At 48.7% G+C, this 21,432-nt stretch overlaps 1 protein-coding gene across 1 annotated transcript in view; it reads left to right on the top strand.

Annotated features, from left to right (window-relative positions):
• LARGE1 (LARGE xylosyl- and glucuronyltransferase 1) overlaps positions 1 to 21,432 on the top strand; it is a 383,597-nt gene that overhangs the window by 141,588 nt on the left and 220,577 nt on the right. The window lies entirely within an intron of this gene.

Below are 21,432 nucleotides of genomic sequence, written 5' to 3'. Positions count from 1 at the left end.
CTCAGGACTCATTCCTGGTGTTGCTCAGGGTATCGAATGAGGTGCTGCATACCTGAAGTCAGAGTGAGTAGAATGGAGGACCAGTGCCTTAACCCCTCCATCCTCTCAGGCAGCTGGTTGATTAGAACGGTCGCATCAACGGATGGATGGTTGGACAGGACAGTGGAGGGAGAGGGGGGTACAAATTCAGGTCTTGACTTTCTTCAGCAAATGAGTGGGTGCATGGTGGAGTCCTCGAAAATGGGAAGAAATGAGAAAGGAGCAGGAATTAGTAGAAAGAACATGCATTATCATTGAAATCATTTCTCAGCCTTTTTCCAATGGTGGCCCCCTTCCAATCTGGCTTCTTTCCTTCCTAACCACTTCTCCATTCTACAAGTTGAGCCCCTGCTCTCATGCCCTGGCTCCCGATTTTTTTTCTAACTTTTTTATTGAATCACTGTGAGATAGACCCTTACGAAGCTGTTCATGATCAGATTTCAGTCATACAATGTTCCAACACTCATCCCTCCACCAGTGTACATTTCCCAGCACCAGTGTCCCCAGGTTCCCATCACCCCCCCACCCCCTTCCTGCCTCTGTTTTCTTCTCTCCCTCTCTCTCTCTCTCTCTCTTTCTCTCTCTCTCTCTCCCCACTTTTAGACATTGTGGTTTGCAATATTGATACTGAAATGTTATCAAGAATCTCCCTTTACCTACTTTTAACCCTCGGATCTTGTCTACCATGATCATTCCCAGCTATTATTGTCATACTGGTCTCTTCTCTCTCTTACCTACCCTCAGCCTACACACACACACACACACACACACACACACACACACACACACACACTTGTGGTTAGATACAACCATTGACCAGTCCTGTCAATGGTTGTACCTAAGCTGTGTTTTCCCTGGCCATGAATATTAGTCTTCCACTTTCACCTGCAGTCTCCCTAGACTTTCCTGGGGGGCCTACAGTGGGGGGAGGCATAGGGGTGGGGGTTCTTGTGACCCTGATTGAGAAAGGCTGGACGAGACATCCACTTCGAGGTCGTAGGCATGAGGCAAATATAGGTAACTGAGTGACCCACAGGAGAAACATCCTCATGCGTCCTCCCTTGTCTCCTAATTATCATGAGTTTGCCTGCTGCAGACTCAGCAGGTCCACATACATGCTGTCCTCATGGAATCATGCAGAGGTGAACCTGGTAGGGGCACATCCTGGGACCGCCTGGGGCTGGGATTCAGCGGAAGTGATCCTCTGGCCTCTGTGAGTAGAGACCAAGGCACCTCATCCTTACAGCTCAGATGCTTGGGAGCCTGAGCTTCCACGGAAATGTTTGGGAGAGGGGCTGGAACCAGAACCAAGAGCGGGGCTGGAGCCATAATACAGTGGGTAGGGCACTAGCCTTGTACACGGCCAAGCCAGGTTCAATATTGGCATCCTGTATGGGTCCCTTGCACCACCGGGAGTGATTCCTGAGTACAGAGCCAGGAATAACCCCTTCACATCACTGGGTGTCGCCCAAAGACAAAAAAAAACATAAAGAAGAGTCTAAGCAACAGCTGTCTTCAGCATCTGGAGCTGGGACTTGGTTCAGAATAGGATTGAAGGTCGCTCCTTCTCCCTCCCCACCCTCCCCAAAGAGACCCCAAGATGCCGCCTATGGACTGCCCTGCCACCTGCTTCTTAAACTCCTTAACAGTCATGATCCCACAGACATGCAAATGAATCTCAGAACCCAGGGGTTTTTGGCAGAAATGCATCTGGACTTAATTATTAAAATTTCAGAATTCCAAGAGTATATGCTATTCATAATCAGCAATAGAAAACAAATTGTCTAATGTTGCCTTTTCAGCAGGTCTGAGCGTTGGAGGGTGGGGGGGGGATTCCAAATAATTTGGGTCTGGTGTCAAAATATTGAATGTCATCCAAGTAGAGAGAGAGTAATGTGGAAATTATCTGCCACACAGGTAGGGTTAGGGGTGGGATAGGGGAGTATACTGGGATTTTTGGTAGTGGAAAATGTGCACTGGTGAAGGGATGGGTGTTTTATCATTGTATGACCGAGACTTAAACCCGAAAGTTTTGTAACTGTTCTCACGGGGATTCAAAAGTAAATTTATAAAAGTTAAAAAAAAAAAAAGAATAGGAGTGAAACCCAGAGAGAGAGGTAAGGGATGATGATGCCCGCCTTGTAGGGAGCTCTGGAGCCATGCCCAGCACCACATGTGGTCTGCAAGCCCTAGTGGGAGCAAGCCATGAACACAACCAAGGAGATGATGGAGGAGGAGGTTGACCATCCTCCTCCTGCCAAGAGGGAGAGCAGTGTCAGGGCCAGTGAAGAGATGGACTCTCTCTGGCTGGGGCAGCTCTTGGGCTTGCTTACTCCTTGCCGCTGGCCACGAGATGCCTCCAGGAATGGGTCACTGGGCACAACCGCTTCCCTCAACATCCTAGCCATTCCCTGCGCACACATCCTTAAGTTTTCATTCTTTTTTTTTTGTTTTTTTGTTTTTTTGTTTTTTGAGTCACACCTGGTGATGCACAGGGGTTACTCCTGGCGGTGCTCAGAGGACCATATGGGATGCTGGGAATTGAACGCAGGTCGGCCGCGTGCAAGGCAAACACCCTCCCCACTGTGCTATCTCCCCAGCCCCAAGTTCTCATTCTTGTTCATGAGGATTGTCCTCTTCTCGTCCTCTGAGACAGGGGGCTGAGGACTGGAACGCTTTGCTTCGCTTCTCCCTATGTGGATTCCAGAACTCCAGCTCATGCCCTCTTTTCTGAGCAGGTCAGAACCGAGGAGGATCAGCCTAGCCCCCTACCAGCAGGGCAGCCCAATTCTGCATGCTTGGCCCCACCAAGCCGCACGCTGGTTTCCTCCGTCCTGTGCAGGGAGGTGCCTGGACCCTAGCGCAGATGTTGATATTTTCAGCCAGATACCTGTTCAGGCTGGAGCAATAGCACAGCGGGGAGGGTGTCTGCCTTGCATGCGGCCGACCCGGGTTCAATTCCTCCACTCCTCTCAGAGAGCCTAGCAAGCTACCGAAACTATCTCGCCCGCACGGCAAAGCCTGGCAAGCTACCAGGCTTGCCATATTTGATATGCCAAAAACAGTAATAACAAGTCTCACAATTTGTTGTGAGATGTTACTGGTGTCCGCTCAAGCAAATTGATGAACAACGGGAGGACAGTGCTACAGTGCTACCTGTTCGGGCCCAGGGCTGACTCTCCTTTGGCTGGCAGCTCCCCGTGTCTCCTCCCTGCCGGGGCCAGAAGCATCCTTCCCCTCCAATATCTCCAAGCCCCCGATATTTTATTTTATTTTATTTTATTTTGGGGTCACATCTGGTAATGCACAGGGGTTACTCGTGACTCATGCACTCAGGAATTACCCCTAGCGGTGCTCAGGGGACCATATGGGATGCTGGGAATCGAACCCAGGTCGGTCGTGTGCAAGGCAAACGCCCTACCTATTGTGTTTTATCTGCCAGCCCCCTGGTATTTTATTTTGAGAGGATAAAATCACCCTGTATTGAGAACTAGTACCTTGGAGCCTGACACAGTTGTGACTCCACTTACAAGACACATGCCTTGATAGGGGCTGAAAGGGGAATTCTAGACACTGATATCAGCTGGGCTGGCCCCTGTCTACATCCCCAACTCCCAAGACAGAAGTACCATCTTGCCTGTCTTGTGTCCTTTCCTGTTTCACCTTAGCCATTCCTGTTCATAACACTCTTTCCTCCAGAGCCTTTGATTTCTTTCATGGGTTTGTTTGTTTGTTTGAAGGGGACTTCTTTTTTGAATCACACCCGGCGATGCTCTCTCAGAGTTACTTCTGGTTCTGCATTCAGGAATCATTCCTGACAGTGCTCAGGGGACCTTATGGGATGCCGGGGCTCCAACCCGGGTTAGCCGCATGCAAGGCAAGTGCTGTATGTACTATTGTTCCAGCCCTGGAAACTTCTGATTTCTAATGAAAACACAGAACATAAGTCAGAAGGATTTCCAAGCCAAGCTAACAAGGGGATAGGGAACTTGGAAATACTTAAATTTATCTTCTCTCTCTCTCTCCTCTGTGTGTGTGTGTGTGTGTGTGTGTGTGTGTTTGTGTGTGTGTGTGACCAGTTTGATTCTGGGGTCTCCATTATGAGGTTTCTGACCACAGGACAATAGTCTTTGCTTCACAGTCCTGTGATGCTTCAGACCTTGATCAAGTGAAACATTAACCCAAGGCAGGTCCCTGCACAGCCATCCAAAGGTCTTGGGCCCCCTAAAAGAGATTTTCCTGAAGGTGTGAAAATGGGACATTCTGCTCTACCATTTAAGTAACCGGAGTTCATGTGGGAGAATAATGTTTCTAAACTTCCTCTCTGACGTGGAAGAGGAAAAGGGGAGTCGTGAAGCCTTCCTTTGCTTCCTACGCGGAATTAGTTCCCAGAATCAGGGGAGATAGATTGGAAGCTGCCTGGTCCGAGGAACGGTAGGGTCTGGAGAGGATCATTCAGAGCTGATGACCTCATTCCCTATGACCATTTCTGACCCACGCTGTCTTTTCCAACTGGCGTGCTTAACACCCTGTGTGTCAACCCAACTCCCTTGGCTGAAAACTCGCCTAACCAGGATATTTTCATTGGATTTAACTACTCGGCGAGGTTGAATCAAGAACCCTAGTGGGTTTTAAATCCGCTCTCTCCTGGCTAAATAACATGTTTGAAGGGAAAATAGCAAGTTATGATCAACATCTTATTCACAGGCATAATAGCGCCTCCGAACCCCCCCTTTCCTGTGCCCTATTATTATTAATATGGTGTTATGACTTAACGTACACTGTGTCCCAGACTGTTCCGGTCGCCTTCGCGTTACAGGCACATAATGCCTAAGCCCTACCCTCCACAATTCGGGATTATAAAGGAACGAAAGGAAGTCACCAGCCGTGGCCTAGCCAAGTTCCCCGTTCACTCGCTGTGTGATCAGCCTTTATTCCACATGTCGCATAATGAAACAGCCCTTCCCGCTCGATTTAGAATAAACCAGGCTGCTTCAGACTGCACCGTACGTCTGGCCCAAATTCAATCCTCCGGCCTCCCCCATTTCATTTCCAGCTGGCCAGAACACAGAAGCTACTTTGCCTCTGGATGTCCGAAGCAGAGAGAATCAGAGGAGGAAGGAAGGACCTAGACTTCCGCCCCGAGTGTCCTGGAGATTCTGACTCAAGACTTCCAGCCCGAGTTTCCCAGTTCTGACTTGCAGTGCTCACTGCATGCATGAGTCTAGCCTGCTTCCTCGTCAAAGACAGTGTAAATAGATCCACACTGAGGTGTTACAAACAGTTGGCCCAAAGAGATAGTGCAATGAGTAGGGCACTTGCCTTGCATGTGGCTGATCTGGGTTCTATCCCTATCACCCCATATGACATATGACACTCCAAGCCACGCTAGGAGTGTTCTCTGAGTGCAGCCAGTGTGACCCAAGTACACAACAACAACAACCAATTTTGATGATTCTTATTTTTTAACTTTTTTTGGCTTTTGGGGTCACACTTGGTGATTCTCAGGGGTTACTCCTGGCTCATAGTCTAGAATGACTCCTGGCGGTGCTCGGGGGACCATATGGGATGCCAGGAATCGAACCAGGGTCAGCCGTGTTCAAGGCAAATGTTCTACCTGCTGTCCTATCACTCTGAACACCGCTCCCCCATACTTTGAAAACAATAAGGAATATGAGTGCTGTCATCTCCTGAGCACTGCTTGAGAGTCTTCCATCTCCCCCCCCCCCACACACACACACAAACACACTCATTAAAACACTGAAAAAACAGTGTTCTGGAACAACTCGCTCGCTGAGTGGTAGAGCTTGGGTTTTGAGGCTGTGGGTTGGATCCCGGCTGTTGCAAAAGTCAGTAATGTGTGATTTTCTCTCTGACTCCTTCAGAGGTTTGTTGTGTGAAGTTGGAACTTGGTACTTGGGAATTGCTTTTCCTATCTGTTACATAGTGAGCACGTTAGAGCCGCTGCTGTGATGGAATTCTTTTCCATTCCACTGGGATCATCTTAAGGAAGAGGATCTGAGTGCAGGCCGAGCGTTTGACCCAGGCTTGCACACACAGTGCTTTGATGGAAAAGTCACTTTCAGATGAAGGTGATTTTATTCATTTATTTTTTTTGAAAGGAGATTGAAAGCATTAGGACGTGGTTGGAGCCCTAAGCAAATGCACGAGTAGAAGTCAAGCTTATGTGGAAAGTATCTTGGGGCCTGGCAACCCCTTTCGGCTGCATCCTTATGTGGCATCAGTGTTAAATCTCCACAGGTGAGACCGCCATCCCGCACACCTGGTTTCCTTGACAACCTTCCAAGTGGAAAGACTCAGGGACCATTCCAGGGGAGTGAATGCCACTTAGAGCCACACCGTCTTAACGCCACTCAAACAAGGCTTCAAGATCAAAGTTAAAGTATTTGACATTACAATAGGACCCAGGGTTAATGTTTAGGTGTATTGCAGGACCTGAATAAAGCCTCTCTCCAGGGCTGGCCAGCAAAGTGGGGAACTTTGGTTGATAACCAGGATTCTTTCTGACTCGTTGAGAAACTCATTTCCTCTGGGTCTGTGTGTGACTCTGGGAGACTTTCATCTGACTTTCATGCTTTGCTTGGTTGGTTTGGGGGACACACCAGCGATGCTCAGGGCTTCTTCCTGGCTCTGTGCTTGCATTTATGATGACGTCCATTCTTATCACTTTGCTAAGAGGAGCTGAGTGTGTGTGTGTGTGTTGTGTATGTGTGTGGTGTGTGTGTTACTTTTAACTGATGAAAATTAAACCTCTAATTCCAGATTTACTTTCTCTTTTTTGGGGGGTGTGGGGGTCACACCCGGCGATGCACAGAGGTTACTCCTGGCTCTGCACTCAGAAATTACTCCTGGCAGTGCTCAGGGGACCCTATGGGATGCTGGGAATTGAACCCAAGACGGCCGCGTGCAAGGCAAACACCCTCCCCGCTGTGCTATTGCTCCAGCCCCTTGCTTTCTTTTTAAACAGTGGTTTTCAACCACATCTCCCTGGACCGGGGCTGACTCAACAGCTGTTCAAAAAGTTGAGCGCCAGGGCTGATGAGGAATTTGCCATGCACGTGATTGTCCCCGATTTGATATCTGACACCACATATGATCCCCCAATCACCACCAAGCATCATCCTTGAGCACAGAGCCAGGAGTAAGCCCTGGACATTGCTAGCTGTGGCTCAAAAAAAAAAAAATAGTTGAAGGCTAGAGAATTACAGAGGTTACAGCTTATGCTTTCTAGGTAGTGCACTGCAGTTTCCGTTCCAGCCCTACTTGGTCCCTGGAGCATCACCAGACAGAGCCCTGGAGGTCCCTAAACAGCTCTGGGTGGCTCAGCTGTTCCTGACACCTCGGAGCTTGTGCAGCACCTCATCTTGGGGCCCTCACATTGCACCCCCAACCCAGCTGGCTAGAAAATGCCAGGAGGAGGCACTCAGTCTCCTGAGCACTGCTTGAGAGTCCTCCATCTCCCCTCACCCACAATAAAACACTGAAAAAAAAAAAACAGTGCTCTGGATCACATTCTCGCCTCTAGACCATTGGAGAGCTTGTCTATGCAGGCAGGTACTTCCATGCATTTGGAGACTGCGGGCAGACAGGTTCCGACACACTCACGCACAACACTCTGCCTTCACCTAGATGGGAGACTCTGTCTCTACAACCCCCATCCCATCCTCCTTCCTCCCATCCCTCCTCCCTCCCCAGCATCATCAAAACCAACCACTCTCTTGGGTCGGAGTGATAGTACAACGACTAAAGCACTTGCCGTGCATGCAGCTGACCCAGGTTCAATTCCCGGCATCCCACCTGGTCCCCTGAGCCTGGCAGGAGTGATTCCTGAGTGCAGAGCCAGGAGGTAGCCTTGAACACTGCTGGCCCCCAAAACAAAACTAACAAAAGAAAAACCAACAACAAAAAAAGAAAACAACAACAAAAAAACCTCTTCTGAATCCCCTAATTCTGCTTTTTGAACTGGGTCAGGGACAGGGAGGGAGCTCCCAAGCTCGTGCTCAAGGGGGGCCCGGGAAGACCCCAATGGCAATTCCCAGCCAATCAGACCAGCCGCTCCATGCTAAGGCCTGAGGACGCCCCTGACAGACCAAGAATTGCCTGGGCCACCTAGGTGGTGCTCCAGAGTCACCCCAAATTGCACCAGGAATACTCAGGAGCTTGTGTTTTGCACCAGAGTCAGATGCATGTGAAGCAAGTGCCCTGCCCACTGCACTATCTCCTAGACATGTACCCTACCTGTGTCATGAGCTTCCACTCCCTGAGAGTATTTGTTTCTGTGACCCCCCCCCCCCCGCCAAGTGCTCTGTAATTCTCTCCAAATGAATGAATGGAAGTAGGTTCCCAGGTATCCCCTTTCCCAGGGGATGCAGTGCCGACAGCTCTCCAAGGGGGACCTGGATTGGGTCCATCTTCCCCAGCCATCTGCCTTGATGCCTTCGAAGTGTTCACCTCTGCTAAGTCTCTCGACATAAATACCTGCGGCGCACTGTAATAAGGAGAATTGCAGCTTCCAAAAATATGAAGTCCGGGCTATGCCGGAGCTAATGTAATTTTCTCCTCGGCGCCTTGAAAAAAAAATCTATTAGTTAAGAAGGCGGCTATATTTCAGGAAATTAAACCACTGAAACAGTCCAGTTCACAAGTCAGCACTCCCAGTGCTTTGAAATGCTTCATTTCCTAACATCATGTACTGAGAGGGATGCCCAGGCAATCTGCAGATGCTCTGGGGACCCATACCCCCGAGCCTCACAAAGCAACGTAGAGGGTTATTTTCTCCAGGCATGAGACAGGAAGCGTGTCTGTGGTCCCGAGAAGGGATGGAGGAGAGAGCCGTGATCTGCTTCCTCCTCATCCATCATGAGGTTTGTGGGAGAGAGTTGCTCTCCGGATTTCTGGGTTTGTTTGTTCTTTTATTTGGGGGTTATTGGGCCATAGCAGGCTGTGCTCAGGACTGATTCCTAGCTACTGTGCTCAGAGATCACTCCTGGCATTGCTCTGGGGACCATTGGCGGTGCCAAGGATCAAAAGGGGGCCGGGCACATCCAAGGCAATCACCTTATCCCTGCACTGGCTCCTTCCTGGAGTTCTGAGCAGGATCCTAGAGACCAGCGAGGTCATTCTAGGAGGGTCTGTGGGGATATGTGTTCTGGATAGATGGCCGTGGACACTGGGTGGACATAGCCAGCATCTGTTAAAGGACCAGCTGTTGGGGGAGGGGCCAGCTGTCCCGAGGTCTCTTCCAGGTTTCTAGGGTGGAAGGGCATGAAATATGTCACTCAGGACTCCTCTTGGAAGGGGGCCCTTCAGATGTCACCACGGTGGCCCTCGATCTTTTATTGACCTGGGGTTTCTATATCTGAAAGGACAGCTGGTGGTGGGGAGCAGAGAGATTGCTCCCCGGTCACGGGTTCATGTCTTGCATGTGCAAGGAGATGAGTTTGATCCCTGGCATAAGCTTATTTCCCACTTCCCCGGAAATGTTGGCACTACTGGGCTCCAACATTGCACCCGGCCATCCTGTTGCCTGGACGGGCAAAGGTGGCCCCTGGCACTTCTGAAAAATGCTTGAGAGGTGGAATGGAATGGAATGGAATGGAATGGAATGGAATGGAATGGAATGGAATGGAAAGGAATGGAATGGAATGGAATGGAAAGGAATGGAATGGAATGGAATGGAAAGGAATGGAATGGAATGGAATGGAATGGAATGGAATGGAATGGAATGGAATGGAATGGAATGGAATGATGGAATCTAGCAAACTCCTTGACTTCAGAGCATATAATGACCACGAGGTGCTAGTGTCTAAAGCTGAGGGCTCAAACCCCTCCTGGATGAACCAGTCCGCACGTGTGAAAACTGTCCTTGAGAACTCCTGATCGTCCATCCCTGCTCTTATTCCTCTTTGAGAAAAGGGCTTTTCCCTTGTTTCTCTGACTCTGGAGGTGGGGCAGGTAAGCAAGAGGATTCTATGCTAGATTCTATGGTTCCATTCCGTTCTGTTCCATTCCATTCCATTCTGTTCCATTCCATTATTCCATTCCACTCCATTCCACTCCATTCCACTCCATTCCACTCCATTCCATTGCATTCCATTCCATTCTATTCCAGTCCACTCCACTCCACTGCCTTGAGCCCAGGCTTGATTGGTTGGCGCCCCCCCACCCCGTGCCAATGCTGTGTCCATCCAGTACAAATTTGAGGTTGTACTTTCTGTGTCCTGTGAGCGACACTGTGTCAGGTGGCTTGCGGGAAACTCCTGCTTCCACATCGCATGGGGTGCGGTGAGCACAAGCCATGCCCGGTCCTGTCCAAACTTGAGCCACCTTGCGGGCCTGATCCCCAGAATCTGCGTCTTCTCCAGACTTCCTGCAGTTCCCTGTGACTCTTGGTGACCTTCTGAATCTTTCCCCTCCTGGGCTTGCGAGGGTGTATTCTAGACACAGCTGATGAGGTTTCTTTGCTCCTGAAAATCTTGTTCCTTCCCACTGGACCTGGACATGGCCTAGTGTGGTTTCCCCTTCCGCCGCCTCCAGCTCTTAACTTCCTCCCTCACCTCCTCCTCCTCCTCCTCACTGCCAACCCTGCCTCCTGCTAGGTGCATCAGCCGGAAGTTCTCTGGCCCGTTTGTGTGCATTCCCTGACGCCCTGAGTCCCCTTCCTGGGCTGCTCCTCTCCCAATATTTGAGAAACTCCCTCTGCAACTCATTTTTCAGGGCCAAGAGCAAGCGCTGTCCCTTCTGGACATGTCTAGCTAATGGCTTCCTCGCCCCTCCTTCCACGCCTCTTTAATTGTCCTTGGCCAAGCCTTTCTGCTCAGCATATCCCGGGAATTTATCATGATCTCATTCATGCCGCCCTCTCGGTCCAGCCGCAGTGGCTGGCTTCCCAGTCATCCCTGTCACCTCATCTTCACGCCCATGGCCAGTCCCCTCCCAGGCCGTGGAGGGATGCCCTGCAGAACCCACGATCCTGCAGAAATGACACAAGGAAACGTCTGAGGCTGGCGGATAGAAGACACACTGGCTTCTGTCTAGCCATCTCTTGGTTTGCTCCCCTTCGGAAAAGATGCTTCCAGGTTGCAGAGAACATCCCGGTAGCCCCCAGGTTGTGGTCCATGGGACAAGGCATGGGGGTTTCCGGTAACAGCCGGCAATGCTCTCAGATGATAAAATCCATGACGGGTCCTCAGCCATCCTACCCAGAGGATGCCCCACACGGAAACTCTAGGAATAAATGCTTGTGGCCATGTCAGGGTGCTCCGGTTCAAGGGATCTCAGTTAGCAGCTGTGGGTCATGACCAGCCATGAAGCCTTGAACCCCATCTTTGACTCATCGTAGCTCAGTTTCCTTGCTCCTCCTCAGTACCATGAAAGCATATCTAAATGATGCCAAACAAGCTCAAGTAGAGTTTTTCTTTGCTATCGAGGGTCGCTAGAAACGCACATGCTTTTATGTGAACCTATCCTCTCTGCTGCTCTAATATTAACAACCCAGTAAACAACAGGACTGGAGCAATAGCACAGAGGTAGGGTGTTTGCCTTGCACGTGGCCAGCGCGGCCGAGCCAGGTTCAATTCCTCTGCCCCTGCCGGAGAGCCCGGCAAGCTACCGAGAGTATCTCACCTGCAAGGCAAAGCCTGGCAAGCTCCCCGTGACGTATTTGATATGCCAAACACAGTAACAAGAAGTCTCACAATGGAGACATTACTGGACCCGCTCGAGCAAATCAATGAACAACAGGAGGACAGTGCTACAGTGCTAATATTAACAACCAGTTAACTCTTACGAACGGTTCACCCTGGAGCAGCCCGGGTATTGGGAGGGCTCACTCCATGGTATTTGGTTATCTGCAGATAACGCTTCATTTGCTGCAAACTTAACTAGTTTTCTCTTGGTATCCACAAGGGCTTAATTTCAGGACTCTCCCCCCATCCCCCGACAGAACCTCAATTCTGAGGATGCTCCCATATCTCTCCTCTGCTTTCTCCAATTCTGCATCTTGGGTTCAACCCACTGACATTTTTCATAGTGGTCCTTGGTTGAATCCCTGAAGGCAAAATCTGGAGAGAAAATAAAAATTCCTTGCATAGAGGCTAGAGAGTTAGTACAGGGCTTATTTTCCTTGCATGTGGCCAGCCCTGGATTCGTCCCTACACTGCATATGTTTCACTGAGCACCTCCAAAAGTGACCCCTGATCACAGAACCGGGAGTGAGCCCTGAGCATAATCGATGTTGGCCAGAAACAAACAAAATTTCCCTGTGCCCTTGAAAGTATATGGTTTCAATCCAGCGTGTTCAAGGATCAACCATAGACCTGGAGAATTCCCACTTCCCTCGGTGTATGTAATGTTTTGTAGATGAGCAAAATTTGAGTTTAATCACCTCCCCAAAGACAGCGGGCAGTGGCTGGCAGTTGGACCCTGCAGGGTGTGTTGGTGCCCACTGTCTGCTCCCTTCTTGAGCCCTGACCACGTAACAAACATTCCGCTCAGTATCTCAACCCCAGCTCCTGCTCCCAACCCTGCTCCCTTCCCTTCATGTCTCATGGATGTGGACATGTCTTCTGGACATGCAGGTTGGTCGCCAACTCAGAAGCAGCAGAAGGGGCAAATGATTGTTCAGACTTTCTGCCGTGAGGATAATTTCTTTTAAAACCACTAAAAAGTGGGGTTGGAGGGGATGGAGAGATAGCACAGCAGGGAGGGCATTGCATGCAGCCAACCCGGATTCGATCCCCGGCATTCCATTCGGTCCCCTGAGCACTGCCAGGAGTGATTCCTGAGTGCAAAGTCAGGAGTAACTCCTGAGCATCACCCGGTGTGCCCCTTTCCCCCCCCCAAAAAAAGTGGAGCTAGAGAGATAGCATAGTGAGTAAGGCACTTGTCTTGTATACTGTCGCCCCTGACTCAGCCCCCAGCACCACACATGATTCACCCATGATTCTCTGAGCCTGACCAGGAGTCATCCCTGAGCTCAGAGCCAGAAGTAAGTCCTGAGTACTACTTGGTGTGGCTCCAAAACCAAATAAGAAATAAGCATAAATGCTTTTTTTTTTAAAAAAAAAAAGAAGTCAAGAATAGCGTTCAGTGGTCGAGTCTTTGCTTTTCATGCATAAGATCTGAGTTCAATCCCCAGCACCATAAAATAAAACAAGGCAAAAAAAAAAACCCAACAACAACAAAGGTTTAAAATTTCCAGTGGGTCACAATGATTTGTAATCCCCAGATAAGTCTTGCTATGGGTAAGGAATCTGTCTTGATCAAAAAATATCTCCAGGAAGGTGGTAGAAAATGGTGCAAATATAAAAACTACAAATACAATTAATCCGGAAGGAGGAGTGAGTGGTTATCCCCACCTTATAAATGATAAAGCAAAGAGCCAGAGAGATGTAGACATCAGGAACCCCCCACGCCAAGGCCCTTATACTGAGCTGCCACCAGCTTCCTGGTGGATAAAGATATGCCTGAGTGAGAGCCCTTCCAGCCCCATAGGATCCAGCCCCAGCAGCCGAAAGCCTCCAGAACCCAATATCACCACACTCAAGGCCGTTCCCCATACACTCCAGCCGAGCCTCACATACAAGTGAACATATTCCTAGACTGTGAGACGGTTTTCCATAAGAGACAATACCAGATATATTATTTTGGTTGTGCTTTGGGACAGAGATTGGAGCTTAGGATGGAAACATCCCAAATTTGGTGGTGGAAAGGTGTAATGGTGGTGGGATTGGTGTTTGAATATTAACTGTAATCAGGGCTGGAGCGATAGCACAGCGGGTAGGGAGTTCGCCTTACAAGCGGCCAACATGGCCGACCCGAGTTCAATTCCTCTGCCCCTCTTGGAGAGCCCGGCAAGCTACCGAGAGTATCCGATATGCCAGACACAGTAACAACAAAGTCTCCAATGGAGACGTTACTGGGCCTGCTCGAGCAAATCGACGATCAACGGGAGGGCCTTTACCTTTACCTTTACCAAATATTGTGAACCACCTTATAAATTTTTTTTAAAAATTAAATGAAAAAAAAAAGATATGTCTGGATGGAAACAAGGGCTGGGTGAAGACTCTACAGACTTAGGAGTGAGGGACACACAGGCAGGGGTCAAGGGTAGGGAGTGGGAGGAGATAGGAGCATTCGTATCACCTCAGAGTCCAGTGAAGACTGGAGTGAGACCCAAGACTCGGTCCTTCTCCCTCAAACTTCTGGGTTGAGATTCATGATCCCCATGGAGGGGCTGGTGGTTTGTGTGGCTTCAATGTGTGGGGCACTGAGCTTGCGCCCTGGCACTGTATGCCACCTCTCACTTCTGGGGGTAGCCCAAGGGTCTTCCAGCATCACCACGCCCAGATCCCAGACTTGTCAGACATTTGCTGCTGGGCTGAGGATCGTGGGTGTTGGCCCCCGAGCACTGCTTGGGAGGCTGCTATTAAAGTGAGATAGTACAGTAGGTAAGGCCTTACTCGCCTTGCCTGTGGCTGACCCGGCTTCAGTTCCTGGCGTCCCCATATGGTCCCCGAGCCCTGTTAGGGATGATCCCTGTGCTCAAAGCCAGGAGTAAGCCCTGATCAACTCCAATAAAATAAATAAACATGGTACTGATGGTGATGGGGCTACACCAGTGCAATGATGGTGCTGATTAATCTGATGATGCTGGTGCCAGCGATGTTGATACCTGACCTTTGGATGTGCCAGAGATTTTTAAATGAGATCATGAATAAGTAGTTCTTACCACAGCGCCTACTGCCCTGTCAATACCATTCCATTGATCTAGGTGAGATGCTGACTCCAGTCTGCTTGGGCAGAAATGGTGACACTCTCTGGGATAACCAGACGCTTGGCCTCTCCTTTGCTTTTGAAGACAGAAACACCATTGAGACAGTATTTCAGGCTCTGTGTGAAGCCAGGTGACTTCGGTGCTCACATAGCCAACTTGGTCAAATTTGGGAAGGGGGAGATGGATTTTAGGCCATACCCAGCAATGCTTAGTGTTCAGCAATCTCTCTTGGTGGTGCTTGGGGACCAAAGGCAACACAGTGCCAAATTGATCAAACCCAGGTCATCTGCCTGCAAGGCAAAAGCATTAAGCCCTATCTTCTCTCTAAATCAGATTGCTGAAGTAGCTTTTCTCTGGACCATCTCCCCCCAAGGAGCCCTAGAAGCCCTTGCATAATTTTGTGCCACAAAAAGTTTGGTAGAACTTCCTTTGGGGTCCCTTCACCAAGGAACTGGCAGCCTTGAAAAGGCAAATGTCCTCCCTGACAGCTCCTCTCCCCCATTTTACCCCAACCCCCATGAAACTTGACGTGGTCTTTGCTCGTCTTTTAAATAAGTGCCTTCAGTCACATTCTGGACCACAATTGCATTTTTTTGCTCATTAAATTTTAAAACGGGCTGCTGAGAATTATTCACAGCCTCTGCAGAGGACCGCGTTCTGTCCAGTCGAAGAAATCTGGCCTTCATTTTTATTATCGTTTTAATTACCAGAGCCCCGAGGCAGTTCATAATGATGAAGACGCTCTGTCACTCGGCCAGGTGTTACCGTCTCGGTAGCAGACGTGGGGGTGGGTCTGCGTGACCCCATTTCCAGAATGGGCCTCTGAGGAGGTGCTGCTCTCCTTGGTCCCCAGAACTGAACCTCCCTAGCTTGGTGGCTGGACTGGAAAGTTCTTTGCTGGGTGGTGGTGAGAAGGATGCCGCCATGAGTGGTGCAGAGACTGCCCTGAGGGTTAGGTCAGTGAACCCTCCCGTCCACTTTTTCTCTTCTTTTTTTTTTCTTTTTTTTTTTAATATCACTGTCACTGTGTCACTGTCATTCCGTTATCCATCGATTTGCTCGAGCGGGCACCAGTAAAGTCTTCATTTGTCCTAGCTCTGAGATTTTAGCAGCCTCTCCTTACTCGTCCTTTCCAACAGTACCACATTGGAGGCTCTTTCAGGGTCAGTGGAATGAGACACAACATTGTTATTGTTTTTGTCATATTGAATACACCACGGGAGCTTGCCAGGCTCTGCCATGCGGGCCGGATACTCTTGGTAGCTTGCCGGGTTCTCTGAGAAGGAGAACTAGACTTTAAGAGGTCTATACGTGGCCGCACGCTTCTTATAGTCTTTTTTTAAATATATATATTTTATTTTCATAAAAGTAGTTCACAGTGGAATGGAAATGGAATGGTTATGATCTGGGCATCAGGCTTTGGTGCTCTGCAAGCCTCTTCCTGCTGGACCAGACTGACCCAGGACTTGAGCCGTGATGGGTGCTTCTGTTTCTATTTGAGGGAAACATCAAGGGGGGGATTTGAACCCCAGTCCCAGCTCATCCCGTTGACTTGCACACTCCTCAGGCCTTTCCTGAGTCACGACTGTTGATCATCACAGTAAAAATTATGTATCTGCTGTGAAGAATGAGAGAGACTTGGACTGTCAGACACAGGCTGGCCCAGAGGAGGGGGAAAGCTTGGGGGGCGAGAACGGAAGTGTCTAGAGGGTCCTTATCCAGTAGGAGCCATGGGGATGGGGGGACTGGAGGACCCAATGGTAATGACTTCTAGTGGAGATCTCGGGGTGCCATTTCAATGACTATATACTTTATATTTTGGTTTGGAGGCTACACTTGATCATACTTAGGACTTACTCCTGGCTCTGTACTCAGAAATTATCCCTGGCAGTGCTCAGAGAATCCTTTGGGATGTCAGACTTCGAACCCAGGTTGGCCACCTGCAAGGCAAGCACCCTCCTTGCTGTACTGTCTCTCTGGCCCCCACTTTTTTCCTATTTCTAGGAGAACCCTTTCTAATAAATTTATTCTTGGCTTACCACTCGTCCTTCCACCCCTCAAAGATCCCTTTGTTTTCTCTCCTTTCCTGGGATTTTTCTTTCCGAACACAAAGTCATGCAAATGCTTCCTTTACCTCTAATTGAACACTCCGACTTAATTGATTATGTATTAAGTTGGGGACTTGGGGCGACATGCAGGCCTAGACTCATGTTGAGATTAATTTATTCCTGTCGTCCTACTGTTTTGAAATGCATCCGAGTGCCTCACACGCGTGTTAAAAATAAAGCCGAGAGTCAGGGCAATCTAATTAGACGGCTTAACCCAACACTCTGCTGTTCAGTCTCCACCAAGCTCTCCTGCTTTGATGGTGACCAAAATAGATGAATAAGTTAATCAAAGGTCTGATTAAATCGCACGGCGCTGCGGCATGGACCGATGATTGCCAAGCTTCCGTTGCGGCGGAGTCCCCGGGGAGGGAAGAAATGGAGCTGAGTGCCAAAGGCCAGGAGTTCCAGAAGGAAGAGTTTTAGAACGCTCACCGGCGGGGGAACTACGCCGAGTCCTCTGGCCCCAGGTCTTCAAGTGATGACTGGCTAGCGAGAAAAAAGCGAACTCCAGAAGAAGGAGAATGTGGGGAAGAATTCTTTGGGTGAAAGAGTACAGACCTTCCCCTGGCACATTTCAGTTACAGCTCTTGCCTCTTGCTTATTGCAGTTATAGACCAATCACTTGCCTTCCTGTGCCCTTCATTTGTCCATCATCCACTCATCCCCGCACTGACACACACATTCCCCCATCACTCATCATCCGTCCGTCCTCCATCCTTCATCTATCCATCCATTCGCACACCCACACATGCACCAATCACCCATCTTTCATCTTCTCTACCCATTCTTCATCCTCTGTCCATCCATTAATCCATCCACCCACCCACCCACACACGCATTCTCTCCATTCATCATCCATATATAAATACACACACCCATTCATTCACACCCACCCATCACTCATCCATCCATCCATCCATACATCCACACATCCATCTATTCATGCATTCATCTATTTTCTATCCATCCTCCATTGACCACACACCCATCACTTATCGTCCATCCATCCTCCATCCTTCATCCATCCATCTATCTGCACACCCACACATGCACCAATCACTCATCTTCATCCTCTCCACCCACTCTTCATCCCCCCTCCATCCATTAATCCATCCATCCATCCACACATGCATTCTCTCCATCCGTCATCCATATATACATACGTGCACACCCATTCATCCGCACACCCACCCATCACTCACCCGTCATCTGTCTTCTCTGTCTGTCTTCCATCCTTCTGTCGATCATCCAACAGGCCATCTTCCATCTTCCTACCTATTGCACAGATAGGTGCTTTGCATCTCTCGTGTGTAAAGCACTGGGCTTTGATCTTGCCATCATTTTGTTTAAGGTAATGGCCCAGTCTGACTGTCAGACTTTTTTACTTAACTTTTTGTCTCTGAAGAAGACACCTCACTTTGCTTATGAGTCTGATGTACAAGCTACTTCTTCTCTGTGTGCAGTGATCAGGAGTTAAAAGAGGTTGGACTGTCTTCCTGTTCCATCCTACAGGCTTGTATGCCCCGTTCCTTCTGTGTTCCACCCTAACACTTCTGCCTTGGCTGGTAACCAGGTTCCCCTCTTTTATGTTCCCTCCAGGCTGCAGGATTTTTTTGTTTGTCAGTTTGTTTTTGCAACAACTAAACTCTGCCTTCGCCTTGATAAATAGCTCTTTCATCATTACTTTTTTGCTCCATTACCTAGTTTGGGGACTGGAGTGATAGCACAACGGGTAGGGCATTTGCCTTGCACATGGCCCACCTGGGTTCGATTCTTCTGCCCCTCTCAGAGAGCCCAGCAAGCTACCGAGAGTATCCCGCCCACACGGCAGAGCCTGGCAAGCTCCCCATGGCATATTCCATATGCCAAACACAGTAACAAGAAGTCTCTCAATGGAGACATTACTGGTGCCTGCTCGAGCAAACTGATGAACAACTGGAGGACAGTGCTACAGTGCTATCGAGTTTGGTGTCACTGTCTCTTTCCACCCACATCCTGTGTAGTGAAGAAAGAGTAAGCACTAGAACTAACTCCCTTTTATAGATGATGGAAGCTTAGAAAGGCTGATCAGGCTTGTCCAGAGTTGCGGTGTGGTGTCTTGACTGCAGGCATGCACTCTTCAGCAGCCCAGGCTTACTACTTCATATCTCAGAGATTGACTCTTGAATATTTGCTCCCCAGAAGCCTGGATGCATGAGTCCTGGGTACTTGAAATTGGAGTGGTTTGAGAAAAAGTGTAGGGACATAAATTGACTGAGGGTCTTTGGGTCGCCAACCATGAGAATGTTTTGATCTCCTTTCACTCTTCCTTCAGCATCACCTGGCATCTCCATTTCACAGGCAGAGAAACGGAAGTTTAGAGAGATCAGCCCCCTGTATGGGGCTCTGGTCCCAGTTTTAATGTTTGTCTCTTTTTCCCTCCAACGTGCCGCCCAAATTCACAGTGACAGGGGTTGTAGACTGAGCCAGTAATTTCTAGTCTTGAGGGGTGACTGCGCGGTTCAAGGGTTCATTCCATCCCTTTCTGTTTTCTGCTTAAAGCTGTGCTCAGTTGTGTGAAGGACCATAGGGAGACAGAGAAAAAAGGATGAGGTTAAAATGGCCTTTGCCAGCTGGGATAGAGAAGGGACCACTAAGTCAATGATGGTTGTACTCACTCGGGATGGGAGATGCATGCTGAAAGTAGACTATGGACCAAACATGACGGCCACTTAGTACCTGTATTGCAAAACATGACATCCAAAAGGAGAGAGAGAGAGTAAGAGGGAATGTGCCTGCTACAGAGGCAGGGGGTGGGGATGGTGGGAGGGATACTGGGAACATTGGTGATGGAGAATGGGCGCTGGTGGAGGGATGGGTACTCGAACATTAGGTAAAGGTAAAGGTAAAGGCCCTCCCGTTGATCGTCGATTTGCTCGAGCGGGACCAGTAACGTCTCCATTGGAGACTTTGTTGTTACTGTGTCTGGCATATCGAATACTCTCGGTAGCTTGCCGGGCTCTCCGAGAGGGGCGGAGGAATCGAACTCGGGTCGGCCATGTTGGCCGCTTGTAAGGCGAACGCCCTACCCGCTGAGTGAAACATAATCATGCAAGTTTGTAAGTCTATAACTGTATCTCACTGTGATTCATTAGAATAAAAAAATTTTAAAAAAGAATGTGAAGAAGTCTTTATGCACCATTGGTGGGACTGTAAATGTGTTTACTGTTTTAGGAGAATATGGGGAAACCTTGAAAATATTTAAAATAGATTGATTATATAATCTAACCGTTACACTTCTGGATAGATGTGCAAATTAAATAAAATCACAATCTTGAAGAGAAAAAAATTTAAAAAATAAAATAAATAAAATGGCCTTTGCAAATAGACCAAAGTGAAACCTAAGGTAGAACAATTCTGAGAGATCTCTCCACGGTCTGTGTCTCTGCATTATGTATGCATCTGTGGATCTGTGAATCTACGTGCATATATCTGTCTACATCTCTGATTCTTTCTATGGAAGAAGATGCCCATCATCGAAGAACTAATCCCTATTAATAACTTGTTGCTATGCTGCCGTTTCTCTTTTCTCTGCATAAACGTGGTTGGTTGTGTTTCTGTGTTATTCAACTATATATATAGTGGCTACTAAACAGAAATCGTTAAATATATATATATATATATATATATATATATGAGAGGCCAGAGAGATAGATGATATAGCATTTATATCCTTTACATGCACCTGGCCAAGCCAGCTTCAATCCCCAGTACCACACGGACCCTCTAGCTTTCTCAGGTACAACCCTAGAAGTCCCTGAACACTGCTGGGTATACCACAGGGCAATATTGGTCACTTCTGTCACCGGGGGCTCAAGCAGCATCACGTCCTCCGACCCCAACATTGAACCACAATACTGTTCCCCTGGACCTCCTGAGCACCACATAGGCTCTGTGTGTGCGTGTGTGTGTGTGTGTGTGTGTGTGTGTGTGTATGTAGTTAAGCCCAGGACTATGGGTTCCCAAGCAGCGAGACACACAGAGACACAAACACAATCATGCAAAAGCAGGAGTTTTATTCCAGTATAAAACAATCTCACCCACAGAGTGATAGCGACCCCGACTTCAGGCAGCAAGCATTTTGTCTAGGGTTTGATTACATAAGCAGTACATGCCTTATTATTTCAGAAGAAACCTTACCTAGTTACCAAACAAAGGTGTTTTGGCAAGTGTCTAGGTTAGCAGTGGCCAGGCAATAGTTAAACAATAGTTTCCACTAAAAGTTCATGGTTGCATAAGCTGCTCATTCTTTTAGGGTTAACAAAAGACAATTTCTGGGGCATTTTGACTGGGGGCATAGTGATTGATTGAGCCCATTTGCTGGACCCAGAAACTTTTCCAGGTGGATTCAGGTTGGCTAGTTACACATTCTTTCATTGCTGGGAAACCGAGACCATTTCAGTTCCAGGAACTGAATCTGAGGTCTGAAGTTGATTTTGCTGATTTCTG

Source organism: Sorex fumeus, unplaced genomic scaffold (genome assembly GCF_029834395.1).
Source record: "Sorex fumeus unplaced genomic scaffold, SorFum_2.1 ptg000101l, whole genome shotgun sequence".
Taxonomy (NCBI): domain Eukaryota; kingdom Metazoa; phylum Chordata; class Mammalia; order Eulipotyphla; family Soricidae; genus Sorex; species Sorex fumeus.
Note: the sequence above shows the minus strand (reverse complement) of the source record. Positions and strands in the feature narration are given on the sequence as shown.